General features: G+C 42.8%; 1 long non-coding RNA gene across 1 annotated transcript in view; it reads left to right on the top strand.

Moving 5' to 3' along the window:
- Positions 1-4,554: 4,554 nt before the first annotated feature.
- LOC137629453 (uncharacterized) overlaps positions 4,555-16,825 on the top strand; it is a 108,105-nt gene continuing 95,834 nt past the window's right edge. Inside the window, exon 1 of the long non-coding RNA XR_011041509.1 lies at positions 4,555-4,598. This is a non-coding gene — a long non-coding RNA (uncharacterized lncRNA). The remainder of the gene's footprint in view (positions 4,599-16,825) is intronic.

The following is a 16,825-nucleotide window of genomic DNA, read 5'->3' as shown; positions in this document are numbered from 1 at the left end:
CATATGAAAGACCCAATCCCTGACCCCACCTCAGGTCAGCTGCCCTCTTTGCCTCACGTACCTTGCGCTTTACTTCCACATTTTTCTCTTTATATTTTTCATACTTCTCTACACTATTACTCTGCAGCCATTCTTCAAAAGCCCTCTTTTTCTCTTCCACTTTTACCTTCACTCCTTCATTCCACCATTCACTGCCCTTCCTCATGCTGCCTCCAACAACCTTCTTTCCACACACATCACTTGCAATCCCAACAAAATTTTCTTTTACTAACTTCCACTCCTCCTCTAAATTGCCAGTTTCTCTTACTTTCACTTCATCATATATCATTTTCAACCTTTCCTGATATTTACTTTTTACCTTCGGTTTTATTAGCTCTTCAACCCTCACTAGCTCCCTTTTACATCCACCTACTCTATTCCCCCATTCTTTTGCTACAACCAATTTTCCTTCCACCAAAAAATGATCAGACATACCGTTAGCCATACCCCTAAACACGTGCACGTCTTTCAATCTTCCAAACATTCTTTTAGTTATTAACACATAATCCATTAATGCCCTTTCTACTACTCTTCCATTTGCCACTCTTACCCATGTATACTTATTTTTATCTTTTTGAAAAAGCTATTACTTATCACCATCTCTTGCTCAACACACATATCTACCAGTCTCTCACCACTCTCATTTTCACCTGGTACGCCATAGTTCCCAATGACACCTTCTACTTCTCCAGCGCCCACTATAGCATTTAAGTCACCCATGACAACTACATAATTCCTTCTACCCAGTCCTTCTACACACCTAGTTAATTCATTCCAGAACTCATTCCGCTCTTCTTCACTTTTCTCACTACCTGGCCCATACGCACTGACAAACGCCCAACATTCCCTACCCAACCTAACCCTTACCCACATTAACCTAGATGATATCTCCTTCCATTCCACTACTTTACCTGTCATCCATTCACTCAGCAATAAAGCCACACCCTCTCTCGCTCTTCCCCTTTCAATCCCAGACACTCTACCAGACATTTCACCAAACATCACTTCACCCTTTCCTTTTATCTTCGTCTCACACAAGGCCAATACATCCATCCTTCTATTCCTATACATACTTCCAATTTCACATCTTTTACTCTCTATCGTACTACATCCACGCACATTCAAACACCCCAAAACTAGAGTGCGGGGAGCAGTCACTCTCCCCCCAGCTCCATCTCTTTGTCGATGTCTCACCGGATGTAGATACAGGAGAGGAGGTTCCTAGCCCCCTCGTCCCGTCCCTTTTAGTCGCCTCTTACGACACGCAGGGATAACGTTGGCGCTATTCTTGTTTTTTTTTATGAGAAAACAGATTTCCGTAAGCAAGAAACAGATTTTTAGATATTATCCTACAAAAAAGTCGGGTCGCCCGATTACACTATATCATAAAGTGACTAAATGTTGCATACTTATCACTTGGCTATAATGGTGGATATCGGTTGATTTCGATTCTAAGTATAAATCCGAAACTACACAGGATTGAATATATCAGAGTCGGAATCAATACTTAACTCTCTTCATAGTCGAATGGTCTAAGTCTTTAATGTCTACCTTCATTTCTACTCGGGGCTAAGGTTCGAACCCTAGGCCTTGCAAAAGTACTTACAAAACATTTCCTTGTGAGTCTGTGATCCCATGGCAGAGTGAATTCGATATTAGAAGGGTGGATTTAAATTTTAGGTACGAATCCTGAAATTTGTTAATGAATGCTTTCAATAGTATACACATTAATATTTCTTCTAGGCTTGTGAGTTTTGATGTAGTACATTTTCACAAAACTACCAGTTGGTATTGTGTTAAAATCTTATCTTATACTCTTGTAGATAGTTGATGGTTGGATTTATCAATGTTTCAGTTTTTAAATAGAACTTAATAAAATTGACTAGCCTATGCACAAAATAATTCAAATAAATTTGAATTGAAAATCTTTCACTCAAAACTTTGGTCCGACTATAGGATATCACTTATCATCTCTTCTGTACTGCACGTGTTTCATACACACTTTGACAATGTAACATTTCCACCTCCTGGTTGAAGAGGTATATATCGACGAGACGAGTACTAGCCCGCTTTTACTATTCGTCAATGCCCCAACATAAATCGGGAGCGTGTATGAATCACGTGCGGTACAGCAATTAAAGATTTAAAGGGTACCCATAAATGGCAGAGGCAAGGGACAGTGACATTACCCTATCAAGCAGAACAGTACCCTCGAAACTGACTATACATACATATGATTAGCGCCCAAGTCACCTCTCCAGTCTCCACCCAAGTTAGGACTACGGAGGGTCGGGCAATGGCTGCTGATGACTCAGTAGATAGACCTATAGGCTCCCACAACCCCCCCCCCCACTCCATCCTTAGCTTGCAAGGATGATGTGGTTGCAGACACTAAAGAAACTAACGAGTTTGAGTGGGACTCGAACCTCAGTCCGGCGATCACCAGTCAGGAACATTGTCACATAAGCCACTACAACCCTAATAATATACTGTATACCTGGGATTTATCAAGAGCAGAATATAGAGTAAATAGGCTTTATACACATTGTATACAGGGTTTTGATTAGAATCATTGATGACGCAATGTTTTCCATGTGTTAAAAAGGCTGTGTTAATGTAAGACTTAAGGTATGAGATCTGGCGAACAAATCACTTGTATAGAATTCTCATGATCATACCTCAGGAGCCGTTTTTCGTATTCCATGTAATTCATTCGACAGGCAGTCATACGAAAACGACACAGATTGATGAACATAACAGCCATTTATGGAAAGTCCCAATAAGTCTAAGAGAATATTCTATTGAATATCTTGTGCTGGCATAGATCATCGACCTGTATAATGAGTCTTACGTGTGTGTACATTTTGTTCATTCTTGCATATATAAACTATAAAAACTAACAAAATAAAAGGAAGAGAAATAAGATAGAATAGAGTGCCCGAGTGTACCCCTAAGCAAGAGAACTCGAACCCAAGACAGTGGAAGACCATGGTACAGAGGCTATGGCACTATCCAAGATAAGAGAACAATGTTTTGAATTTGGAGTGTCCTCCTAGAAGAGCTGCTTGCCATAACTAGAGTCTCTTCTACCCTTACAAAGAGAAAAGTGGCCACTTCAACTTCTTCAAGGAACGGAATGCTAGCCTGTCGGTGTGTGTTAGAGATGGAGGATGTGAAGAAGAAAGTGGTCATTATATATATATATATATATATATATATATATATATATATATATATATATATATATATATATATATATATATATATATATATATATATATATATATATATATATATATATATATATATATATATATATATATATATATATATATATATACACACACACACATATATATATATATATATATATATATATATATATATATATATATATATATATATATATATATATATATATATATATATATATATATATATATATATATATATAGTATATATTAATCAGTGTGCTTAAAAGAAGCAACTACGTAAATCTCTCTCTCTCTCTCTCTCTCTCTCTCTCTCTCTCTCTCTCTCTATTGGTAGGGAACAGACAGGATACTGTCTCCAGTAGCATTTTCATTACAGATATATATTAGAGTTTCTATATAAACATGTGTGCATATGTACTCTAAGTCCAATATACATTTAATCCCATTTTCTATAGGATGACCAAATATGAAATAATATAATTCCCGTTACATTGCATAATGTATACAATAATCTCTTCTTTTTTCTCTTTCGAAGTCAGTGCCATATATTTCAATAACAAATTAACAATTATTTGTCCTACTACTTTCAACCGTACTATTGTCAGTTTTAGTCCTAGTTTATACCAGCAATTAAAAGTACAGTTTAATGATATGGGATGGTCAAGGTGATTGAGAATAGGGAATAAATAAGTAAAATGCCGTGAAATTTGTCCGAACTTTGTTGGAAGCTGTTGCTGCAACTTGTAACAGGTTGCCAGGTTTTCCAAATAAGAAAAGGCCAACGTCTGATCAACTGCAGATTTAAAAGGCCAACGTAATAGGAGAAAAGGCCGAAAATATAGCATTCAAGGCTAACCAATTTCAAAAGTGCCAAATTTAGGTATTTAGCACGCAAAAAAAGACCAAATTTGGAGTTTTTGGGCCCGGGAAAGGCCAACCTGGCAACGTCCCTTGTTACCAGTGTTGCCAGATATGGGGATTTATTCCTAGATTTGGGGATTTTGGGTGTCTGATGGGAATTTTCTGTACAAATTTCTATGAAGAAAAAAAAGAGTAAACCTTTACATTTTTGCAGTTAGTTTACTTGCACTTATATGAAGTATAATGTGTAATTTCTGTATTAGCAAAGTCTAAATGATCAGAAGAAAATATGTTTGTGGAAATGGGAATTTTTCGGTTCTTTTGGGGATTTTTTTTCATCATGAGTTTTGAGGATTTTTAGACTAACCTATCTGGCAACACTGCTTGTTACTCCGCAAGGTCCCATTGGGAACGAGAAACTTACGATTTACATTGAGACTTGAGTTATGCCGTGCAGTTTTATCACTTCCCAATAATGTGATGGTAATGTATGATAATTTTCTTTATATTGAAACGATGTTACGTTTAAACTGGGGACGATTCTTGGTGTGCAATTAACCTGATAGAAGGATAGTTTATATAGCCTGGCCTATCTTTTTTTCCCCTAAAGATCTAGCAACTTCATGCTAGGTTAGGCTTATACTCAGGGTAGACAGTACAGATTTGCTTAGGACGTTTCATGGAAAGGTTTTATAGTATGATTAAAATGCAATAAAGTAGAGCCTTAAACGAAATGACTAACAGAGTTTATAAAAACTCTCCTGTTGATAATGTAGTTACCTAACATCTTCAATCATAGAATGGTACAATATTAGTTAGGACCTTGGAAGAATATATCTGTGTAAATACACCATTTTAAATACCGTATACTACTGACAAAAACCGCTATTAACGAAGTTACATATTTTGGTATTATTACAGTTTCATCCATTATGGGAAATCTATTATAATAATATATTTCCCGAGTAAAGCAAGTCTTATGTAGCATTTCTGTAAAATATTATCTGTCGCAAAGGGCTAGTTCTTTATATAGAGACGATCAAACTTACGCTACTCATGTCTTCCTCCCAGATTTTTTCTAAGTCTGTTGTTATTGTTGACTGTGTCTTGTATTTGCTTAAATGAGCCCTGTAACCGCTATAATCCGCAGACAAATTAGTCCACTATAAAGTCTTACACGTTTGGCCAATCACAGCGCCTATCCACTATGACGTCATACATGTTTGGCCAATCACAGCGCGACAATACATCATCTTTCCCATGCATTTCATTTCGTTCTTAGAAATGGAGACAATAGCAAGCACGTCATCTCATGTTGCACAAGAAGTTGAAATTCCATCTTCTTGTCCTGACTGTTTCCTAACTTACAATGAATTTGTTGTAAGTTATTCGGGGAATATTGAAAACCTAGTGGATTTGTGCCAGAGAGACAATTTAATTTTACAAAATAAAGATGTACTGCATGTCAAGGAACCTTCCCAACGGCTTCACGTTTTCCTTAAAGCAACAGCACATCTTGATGAACCAACAGTTTAAGGTAAGCTTCATTAATTTATAGAGTATATTATAATGGTGATAGTATAATGATGTATACAGCAGTACCATCACTTTGGATTTGGTTTGATGGATGTGTTAGGTAGTGGCTGTAGGGGGGGGTGGCCCTCGCAGGGGCTAGGCCTAGGTAGGGGTACAGAGCCCTAGGTTAGGTGGTTGTATTAGGTTTGGTAGTGTCCCGAAATTCACTGTGGCCTTAAGGGGGGGGAGCCCCGCTGGTAGGCCTAGGTAGGGGTACAGGGCCCCCAGGTAGGGGTATAGGGCCCTTAGGCTAGGTTAGGTGGGTTTATTAGGTTCAGTAGTGCCCTGAAAATCACTGTGGCCTTAAGGGGGGTCGCAGGGGGGGGGCGGAGGCCCTCCCTCCCCCCCCCCCGGTAGGGCTAGGTAGGGGTATAGGGGGAGGGGTGGTGGAAGGATAAGTATTCAGTTATTGTAAATATCATTTGACGCCCCCCCCTCCCCCACCCAAAACTCCGGTTCCCACCTGGTGTCCCCCATAATTGTTGGGATGAAGTAGGGTCTTTCTGCATTCTAGAACAACTTGTTGTTTTAACTCCAATTACATAGTAAATCTCTAAATCGGATGGTTTGCGGTCAAAATAAACGTTAAATTCGTTGGAACTACACTATTTCTGATGCAACAAATATATTTTTATTCCAGTTTCCCCATAATGTACTGTAAATTTACCCATATTTTGATAAAAAAAAATACCTGTTTTGCTTTGATTATGATTGTTGGCGTGCTTTTGTTTGAAGAGGAACAGTATTTTTACCCATTTGTTTAACCTACCAATCTTGGGGGACCCTCAGTGGGAAACCGGGGTTTTTGGGTGGGGATTGAATTAAAGAATCCGTTTCAACAAACAAATAAGGGCACATGTAGAATTAGCAATAAATAAGGCCACCAGCTAACCTAAACAAACTACTTAACCTAACCTAGTAGCCGTATTCTTACCCCCCCCCCCTGCGACCCTCCTTTACACGGCCATATAAGATATAAGACAGCTGAAAACACTTTGTTTACTTAGGTTAGAGGGTAAAGGAGATTGCACCTTTCCGACTCAATATCCATTGCACGATAACCTCACGAATGAATGAACACCAATCATTTATAGGGTTATGAGAAATTCATAATTCATTTCCAACAAATTTGTAACTAAATCTATCACCAATATGATTATATACAAGTAAATTAGATTCTTTATCTAAATGAGACTTTTCAAACCAAGTTCCCTTAAAATTGGATACGTAAAAAGATACCCTTTTTTCACTCTTCTTTTTTCAATACAACATGCCTTCTGTCGCAACGTAATGCTTCTTAGGTTAATATCAAGTCGGTACTTAGGTGGGGTAAATCGTATCACTTTCAGTTTTAATAATACCGTGATTTTGCCAGTACTTAATTATTCTCTTGAGGTTAGCACAATAATGCGAAACAAAATCTTTATAATTTATAAAACAATTGAGACAAGAACTTGGGAGAAAATCCACAGAAGTTGATGTTAAAGTAGACGGTAAATGAGAAACCACGTTAGATGTTGAAGGTTCACACCCCTCCATGGCTCTCAAAAGACTGAAAAAATTAGCTGTGTAAGTTGTGTGAAAAGTCTCGAAAAGTGTTTATTTCCTAGTAAAACTGTCACCTGATTGGGTATTCGAGTCACATGATTTTAGTTTTTTTAAAATGCTGGCCCTAAATATAATGTGGATAATCATCATTAGGTGACGTCTTGCTACGTAGAATACAGTCGATGATGTAATAATGACATAATCTATGTTTCTAACGTACACATGAACAAACGAGAGCTCAGTATGAAGTAGAATTTGAGAGGGTTATGAAGTTGAGGGACTTAGTTTTTTTTTAGGTGGGTCAAATTTAATTTTGATTTTTAAACCACTTTTAGACCTAACGCTGCTTAGATTTATATATTGAACAAAACCTTGGACTTCCCACTTTTTAGTGAAAGTACTTAAATTTGATAACTTGCTGGCAGAGCTATTGTATAGAATTATGGAAACTCTTTCTGGTACAAACCAGGAGCATAACCCTTTTACCCCCACCAGAAGGTTAAATTTCGAGCACATTTTGATATAGATTTTTTTCAAATTGCTCTAACAGGCTTAATTTTTGTCGTAGAGAGGTCAGGTTGGTCTCATTCTTTTGGAAAATGCCTGAAGTTTCTCAAAGTTATCAAAAACATGTAAATAACAGTATTTTGCAAGAACGTACCGGTACGTCTTTTGGGGGCGAAAGGGATAAGTGGTGGACTACCCTTAAATCTGCACTCTTTGGTGTAGATGCAACAGTTCCTTGTTTACTTAAACCAGATGGCTTTGTCACTCACTGCATTAAGGAAAAGGCAACCCTTTTGGCTGATGTTTATGACAGTGAGCAGATTATTATTATTATTATTATTATTATTATTATTATTATTATTTTTTCAATATTAAACTTACCCGATAATCATGTAGCTGTCAACTCCGTTGCCCGACAGAATTCTATGGAGGGATACGCCAGCTATCACAATACTAGAAGGGGGTGTTCTTACCAGCGCCACCTGTGGCCAGGTACTCAAGTACTTCTTGTTGACACCTCCTCAATTATTCCTCTGTCGTGCTTCTGACAAGACGTTCTGGGATACGCTTATGTTCTTGGAGTATTTTCACGACTTTGGTGAAGTATTTCTCTTTGATTTCGGCTGTCGCTTTACTGGAAACTTCTATTTTAGCTTAGTTAGCTTTTGGAATTAATTTGATTAATTTTGGTGACGAGAGAGTATGAACTCTCGTTCACCTTTCAATGGCCGACCCTTCCCTTAGACGGAAGTGTTGGTGTCTAAGAGAGTATAGACTCTCTTTCTTAATTTTGCTTAACAAAAGTTATAGATTTATTTTTTTATCTCTCCGCCTCTTATAGACCTCTTCGATTAACTTCCTTTTATTATAAACTTATTAAAATTAATTTTTATATTTGTTTATATTCGACCTTCCTAATAGTAGGCGGTCTTTTCTTGGTACCGAAGTTAATTATCGTGAGTCCGTCATTTCGGTTTTACCTGTTAACATATTATGCTATTTTAAGGTCTTTGAAAGAATTTCTTTGATAGTCTCGTACTTTTTCAAAGTTGAACTAACGTTTTGTTTGTCTCGGCAGTTGTTGACGTTCAGAACGTTTCAACTTGCACTCTATCGTTACGATAGAGAAAGAATGTTCACGGTTTCACATTGCAGTAAGAGTAACCGTGTCTAGCGTTTTGTTCATTCTTTCTTAACTTAATGGTTTTGATCCTAATAAGGAACTTTTGGGAAATATTTCAGTTTTTTCCTTTAACAATAATATGTTTTAACGATATATATGATTGGGCTCTTCTCTCAGGTTCTAAGTCAAGAGAGAGAGAGAGAGAGATAGAGACGGAGGGAGAAAGAGGATAAACGTTTCCCTCAAGCCTGCCAGGCGTACGAGTAACGTCGTTATCGTTTTGCTCTTATCCCTAGTCTCTTTAGGGGAAGAAACTAAACGTTTCTAGAGTGATCTAGTGTTTAGTCTCTTTCCAGCCACTGAATTTTCTTTCATTAGATTTTTCTGTTACATTGTAATTCTGTTTTCGCAATTACTAACTTTTGAGAAGGATAGAATTGCGTGTTTCAGGTACAAACCACTTAAAGTTTCGAGTTCAGTGAAATAAGTGCAAACAGAAATCAAAGTGATAAGTGATTGATGTCAGTGTTATACGTGAGGGTACTTTTGTGCGCGCCAGTCGTCCTCCCAGTCCGGGACCTCTTGCAAGCTCCCAAGCCCAGGGGAGAAGCAATGTCGAAGGGCAAAAGGGTTCGGCAGGCCTTGATCGGCGCACAGAAGTATCCTCGGTGGTTGTGGGCGTGTCTTACCGAGACCGTCACTCCCACCCGCAGACGATTGAGCCCTTATTTTGCTCGTCTGCAGAAGAGTTTTAGAGGAGAAAATAAGGCAGAGTAACGCTGGTCTCAGGTCTCTAGACCTCTTAAACGTAAAGTCCAGACCTATGCCAGACGTACGAAGTAAAGTTCAACAACCCGGATGCAGTCATTGGGTTAGCTCTGACTCTCCTCAGTCATCATTTTGTCGGGCTGAGAGTGCGCCTACACTCCCCCCCGCCTATGCTCGCTCCGCCTGATCGCAGTACCACCTGCCAGGCGTACGATGTTGTGGACTCTACTACAGTCCATGCAGCACAGCTTTCGGACCTGATGCGTGAGTGTCGTGCTGAGAGTGTTGCACCTCCTCCTCCTCCTGCACCGGTGGTGCACCAACCGCCTGCACCCGTTCAGCCTGTGCTGCACCCGCCTGCACCGGTGGTGCACCAACCGGCTGCACCCGTTCAGCCTGTGCTGCACCCGCCTGCACTCGCTGCACCCAGTCGCAGCACCATCTGCCAGGCGTACGATGTTGTGGACTCTACTACAGTCCATGCAAGCACAGCTTTCGGACCTGTTGCGTGAGTATCGGGCTGAGAGTGTTGCACCTCCACCTGCACCCTTTCAGCCTGTGCTCAACCCGCCTGCACTCGCTGCACCCAGTCGCAGCACCATCTGCCAGGCGTACGATGTTGTGGACTCTACTACAGTCCATGCAAGCACAGCTTTCGGACCTGTTGCGTGAATGTCGGGCTGAGAGTGTTGCACCTCCACCTGCACCCGTTCAGCCTGTGCTCAACCCGCCTGCACTCGCTGCACCCAGTCGCAGCACCTTCTGCCAGGCGTACGATGTTGAACCTCTTTCTGTGTTCGCTGTTCCCAGTGTTGTTCAGCCTCAGCCTTCTTTAAGGCAACCTTCGGTTTGGGATCAGGAGGATTACTCCACTCTTCCTCCTCCTCCCCTGGCTGCTCCACCGGTGGTGCAACTCTCGGTGGAAGTACAACCTCTTCCACCTGTGAGTCAGTCTCCTCAGCTGCTGCACCGAGCTCAACCCGTGCACCCTGTTCCTGCTCCTCAGACACCTCTGCTTGCGGGAACTTTACCTTGTTCTGCGCAACCTCGGTCTCTTCACGCTCCACTCATTCCACAGGAACAGGAACTTTCTGCACCTTCCACTGTTGTTGTTCCAGCTCGTTCTGACTCTGCTGTTCAGCATACCTTACCTCCATTTTCAAACCATGGCAAAAATATGAATCATGAGTTATGAATGTAAGGTAAACATTATGTTGATTTTTAAACCCCATGCAAGCATGCATAAAGCACTCTAGCACTGGTCATGGAATTTCTAAGAATGTTAAACGCCATGCACACGCTCTGCTTTCCTTACAGCAGGCTCTGCTTACTACATGCTCAGCATTCAGCATGCTCTGCATTCAGCATGCTCTGCATACAACATGCTCTGCATACAGCATGCTCTGCATTCAGCATGCTCTGCATACAACATGCTCTACATACAGCATGCTCTGCATACAGCATACTCTGCATTCATCATGCTCTGCATACCTTACCGCATGCTTCTCAACATATCTTGGGTTGTTGCCAACTCACTAGACTGTCAAGCAGTTTCATAACGTTGCCTTCTAGTCTGCTGCTTTTACACCAGTGAACCCTCACTCAGAGAACTTAGCTTTTCTAGGATAAGGTCCCTGTAGATGAGAAAGTTCTTTTCTCCCTCCTTCTGATATTCCCTTGAGGACTCTGTCATTTGGAGGGAGCCTTTAGCTGCATAACCTCTTATGGACTTTTATTTAAGCATTACATGCTTACAGGGAAGGTAATGGTTCCACTTCAGCCGCTAATCCCGTCTGTTACCACACCTGCTCCCATAGACCTTGAGCTGTGTTGCATGACATGCAGTCCAAGCTTAGTCCTTGTTAGAGGATTTTTTGTTTACGGAGTCAATGTGTCACGGGGAAGACGTTCAACAACCAACAGAAGGGACTTGTTGTGACGCAGTGCGGCAACCTCAGCAACCCGTTAAGGAGTTGTCTGTACGACCCAGATAGTCTAGACAGATTCGGGTTGTCACTGTACTTCCTCGCTTGCCCATGATTGACAGTTTACAGACTGTGCAGCAGTATCATGATCTTGTGTCCGGCTCCGTCAGACGACTGGCTTTTAAGAGCTCCCACAAGTCGTCGCTGTCTGGAGATTTTCAAATGGACTATGGATCTGACCAAGGAACTGGGCCTCCTGGTCAATTTTGAGGAGTCTCAGCTCGTTCCATCCCAGACCATTGTTTCCTTGGGTATGGATCTTCAGAGTCGAGCTTTTCGGACTTGTCCGTCGGCCCCAAGGATCTTCCAAGCCCTAGAATGCATCCAGAGCATGCTGAGAAGGAACCGATGCTTAGTCAGGCAGGGGATGAGTCTAACAGGGACACTTTCATCGCTGGCCCTGTTCATCGAGTTAGGGAGACTCCACCTCCGCCCCCTTCAGTATCATCTAGCTGCTCACTGGATAAAGGACTTGACGCTAGAGACGGGCTCAGTTCCTGTTTCCGAAGAGATGAGGTCTACTCTAACGTGGTGGAAGAACAGCATTCTTCTCAAGGAAGGTCTACCTTTGGCTGTTCAGACCCCCGACCACCGTCTCTTCTCGGACGCATCGGACACGGGCTGGGGTGCGACACTGGACGGACAGGAATGCTCGGGAACATGGAATCAGGAGCAAAGGACACTTCACATCTATTGCAAGGAGTTGTTGGCAGTTCATCTGGCCTTGATAAACTTCAAGTCCCTCCAGCTTAACAAGGTGGTGGAGGTGAACTCCGACTACACCACAGCCTTGGCTTACATCTCCAAGCAGAGAGGGACTCATTCGAGGAAGTTGTTCAAGTTCGCAAGGGACCTCCTCATTTGGTCAAAGATCGAAAGCTCACGCTGGTAACGAGGCTCATTCAGGGCGATATGAATGTCATGGCAGATCGCCTCAGCCGTAAGGGTCAGGCCTTCCCCACAGAGTGGACCCTTCACAAGAATGTTTGCAGCAGACTTTGGGCCCTGTGGGGTCAGCCAACCATAGTTCTATTCGCTACCTCGATGACCAAGAAGCTCCTCTTGTATTGTTCTCCGATTCCAGACCCAGCAGCAGTTCGCGTGGATGCCTTTCTGCTGGATTGGTCCCATCTCAACCTGTATGCATTCCCGCCGTTCAAGATTGTCAACAGGGTACTTCAGAAGTTCGCCTCTCACAAAGGGACACGGTTGACGTTGGTTGCTCCCCTCTGACCCGCGAGAGAAGGGTTCACCGAGGTACTGCAATGACTGGTCGACGTTCCCAGGACTCTTCCTCCTAGAGTGGACCTTCTGCGTCAACCTCACGTAAAGAAGGTACACCCAAACCTCCACGCTCTTCGTCTGACTGCCTTCAGACTATCGAAAGTCTCTCAAGAACTAGAGACTTTTCGAAGGAGGCAGCCAGAACGATTGCCAGAGCAAGGACGACATCCACTCTCAGAGTCTATCAGTCTTAATGGGAAGTCTTCCGAAGCTGGTGCAAGGCCAATGCAGTTTTCCTCAACCAGTACCACTGTAACCCAGATTGCTGACTTCCTGTTACATCTAAGGAACGTAAAATCCCTATCAGCTCCTACGATCAAGGGTTACAGAAGTATGTTGGCAGCGGTTTTCCGCCACAGAGGCTTGAATCTTTCCTCCAACAAAGATCTACAGGACCTCCTTAGGTCTGTTGAGACCTCAAAGGAACGTCGGTTGTCCACTCCAGGCTGGAATCTAGACGTGGTCCTAAGGTTCCTAATGTCATCAGGATTTGAACCGTTCCAATCAGCCTCTTTTAAGGACCTCACATTAGAAACTCTTTTCCTCGTGTGCTTAGCAACAGGTAAAAGAGTAAGTGAGATCCACGCCTTCAGCAGGAACATAGGTTTCACATCTGAAACGGCTACATGTTCCTTGCGGCTCGGTTTTTTTGGCTAAAACGAGCTTCCTTCCCGTCCTTACCCTAAGTTGTTCGAGATCCCAAGCCTGTCCAACATGGTGGGGAACGAACTAGAGAGAGTACTTTGCCCTGTTAGAGCTCTTAAGTACTATCTAAGAAGGTCAAAACCATTACGAGGACAATCAGAAGCCTTATGGTGTGCTATCAAGAAGCCTTCTCTACCAATGTCTAAGAACTCAGTTTCTTACTACATCAGGCTTCTGATTAGAGAAGCAAATTCTCATCTGAAGGAAGAAGACCTTGCTTTGCTGAAGGTAAGGACACATGAAGTGAGAGCTGTGGCTACTTCAGTGGCCTTCAAACAAAACCGTTCTCTGCAGAGTGTTATGGATGCAACCTATTGGAGAAGCAAGTCAGTGTTCGCATCATTCTATCTCAAAGATGTCCAGTCTCTTTACGAGTACTGCTACACCCTGGGTCCATTCGTAGCAACGAATGCAGTAGTAGGCGAGGGCTCAGCCACTACATTCCCATAATTCCATAACTTTTTAACCTTTCTCTTGAATACTTTTTATGGGTTGTTCGGTCGGCTAAGAAGCCTTCCACATCCTTGTTGATTTGGCGGGTGGTCAATTCTTTCTTGAGAAGCGCCGAGGTTAAAGGTTGTGATGAGGTCCTTTAGTATGGGTTGCAGCCCTGTATACTTTAGCACCTTTGGGTTGATTCAGCCTCCAAGAGGAACGCTGCGCTCAGTAAGGAAGACGAACTTAAAAAAGAGACAGAGTAACGGTTCAATTCGACTTCCTTACCAGGTACTTATTATTTCATTGTTATTTGAGATAACTGTTATATGAAATATGGGATACTTAGCTATCCTTTAATCTTGTACACTGGTTTTCACCCACCCCCCTGGGTGTGAATCAGCTACATGATTATCGGGTAAGTTTAATATTGAAAAATGTTATTTTCATTAGTAAAATAAATTTTTGAATATACTTACCCGATAATCATGATTTAATTGACCCTCCCTTCCTCCCCATAGAGAACCAGTGGGACCGAGGAATAATTGAGGAGGTGTCAACAAGAAGTACTTGAGTACCTGGCCACAGGTGGCGCTGGTAAGAACACCCCCTTCTAGTATTGTGATAGCTGGCGTATCCCTCCATAGAATTCTGTCGGGCAACGGAGTTGACAGCTACATGATTATCGGGTAAGTATATTCAAAAATTTATTTTACTAATGAAAATAACATATTATTAATTGCTAAGCTACAACCCTAGGTGTAAAAGCAGAATGCAATAAGCCCAGGGGCTCCAACAGGGAATATAGCCCAGTAAGGAAAGGAAACAAGGAAAAAATAAATATTTTAGGAATAATATTAAAATGAATATCTCCTAATACTGTAACAAAACATGAGGAAGAGAAATTAGATAGAATAGTGTGCCCTAGTGTACCCTCAAGCAAGAGAACTCTAACCCAAGGTAGTGGAAGACCATGGTACAGAGGCTATGGCACTACCCAAGACTAGAGTACAATGGTTTGACTTTGGAGTGTTCTTCCAGAAGAGCTGCTTACCATAGCTAAAGAGTTTCTTCTACCCTTACCAAGAGGAAAGTAGCCACTGAACAATTACAGTTTAGTAGTTAACCTTGTTGGTGAAGAAGAATTGTTTGGTAATCTCAATGTTGTCAGGTGTATGAGGACAGAGGAGAATCTGTAAAGAATATGCCAGACTATTCGGTGTACAGTATGTGTAGGCAAAGGGAAAGTGATCCGTAACCAGAGAGAAGGATCCAATGTAGTACTGTCTGGCCAGTCAAAGGACCCCATAACACTCTAGCGGTAGTATCTCAACGGGTGGCTGATGCCCTGGCCAACCAACTACCTATAAATAAAAAACTTGAATCTCCTCATTCCTGTTTTCCTGAAGCTAAACTAACTAGTTTAGCTTTTTGATCTTGCGAAATTAAAGCTCTGAATGCTTCACTTTACTTTTGGCTCGGGCAGAGAACATACCTGTCTGCTCCCTCCCTCGCTTTGACTGCCATATTTAATCTGTTTTTGCTTTTTCTTTTCCAGTGTGTTTGAAGTTGGCCTCTATTACTATGCGTACATGCCCTGGACTTCCCGGCCGCCCTTGTGGGACCTTTATGTCGGCGGTCGACACCGATCCCCACACCTTATGTCCTCACTGTAGGGGCCAGCGGTGTGATAGTGGTAATGTGTGTATAGAATGTAGAGAGTGGTCTAACTCCCAGTGGGAGAGGTTTGCCCGGCGCCGGAAGAAAAAGTCTAAAAGGGATCTTTCTCCTTCAGAGGCTTCTTTGAAGAGAGGAAATTCCAGGACTTCTTTTTCCGTAGCCCTTTCCTCCTATGAAGCTCCCCCTCAAGCGGTCTCTTCCGAGAGGCCGGCGAGTGGTAGCGTAGACAGTATTGCTGTTGACCGATCCCGGGGTGCGGGAGAGGTAGTCACCTCCCATAGCTAGGCGGCTGCTTCTCCTCCCCCGGAGGAGTATTTGAATGTCTAATCATGATTTATTACAGCTTTGGGCTTCCATGGGCTGCAGGGTTCTCCCTCCAAGGAAGCCCTGTTTGACATGATCAAACTTGGTGCAACCGTCAAACAATCGCCATCTACAGCAGGGATAGATCCTCTGTCTGTGGTTGACGTTGTTGTGACGGAGACATCTCGTGGGTCTAGTCAAACCCCCGTTCCAGTTGCTGAGGTAGCTGACGGCTTAGATTCCCCCTCCGAACACCTTTCGAGGGAGGATCTAAGTCCCACGGTCTATCCTGCCGGTGATTCTCTCCCTCGGGGGAGTTCACTTACAGAGACTCCTCTGCGGAGGCCCCTTGATGGTCATCCTGCTGATCCCACGGCCCCTCGTGGGCGTATAAGGCGGAAGGCTCGTCCTCCGCTTCACCGTAGAGGCCTTCCTTCCCCTCACAAGGGAGTTACGACGCTCCTCTTCGGCTCGTCATCACCATAGTCCTCTGCGGAGGAGACGACTCTCCGTTCGCCGACCCTGCCAGCTACCACCTTAGACCTCTCCGGGGATCGTTCGCGATCCCCTTCGGATGATGGTCGTCCTTCGGGACACAGTGACCAGTCTTCCTCCAGACCTGCTGACTTGCCGTCACCCTTCGATGTTGCGGATGCGCATTGCGCGCCACCTGATCCTGCCACTGCGCAGAGAACTCCCTCCACGTCATGAGCTACTCAAACAACCACACGCCAACATCTTCCACAAAGCCGTAGCTTCGCTGCGACTTCACGCCTGGAGACTGTCCAGCATCTCCT

This window comes from Palaemon carinicauda, chromosome 37 (genome assembly GCF_036898095.1).
Source record: "Palaemon carinicauda isolate YSFRI2023 chromosome 37, ASM3689809v2, whole genome shotgun sequence".
Lineage (NCBI taxonomy): Eukaryota > Metazoa > Arthropoda > Malacostraca > Decapoda > Palaemonidae > Palaemon > Palaemon carinicauda.
Note: the sequence above shows the minus strand (reverse complement) of the source record. Positions and strands in the feature narration are given on the sequence as shown.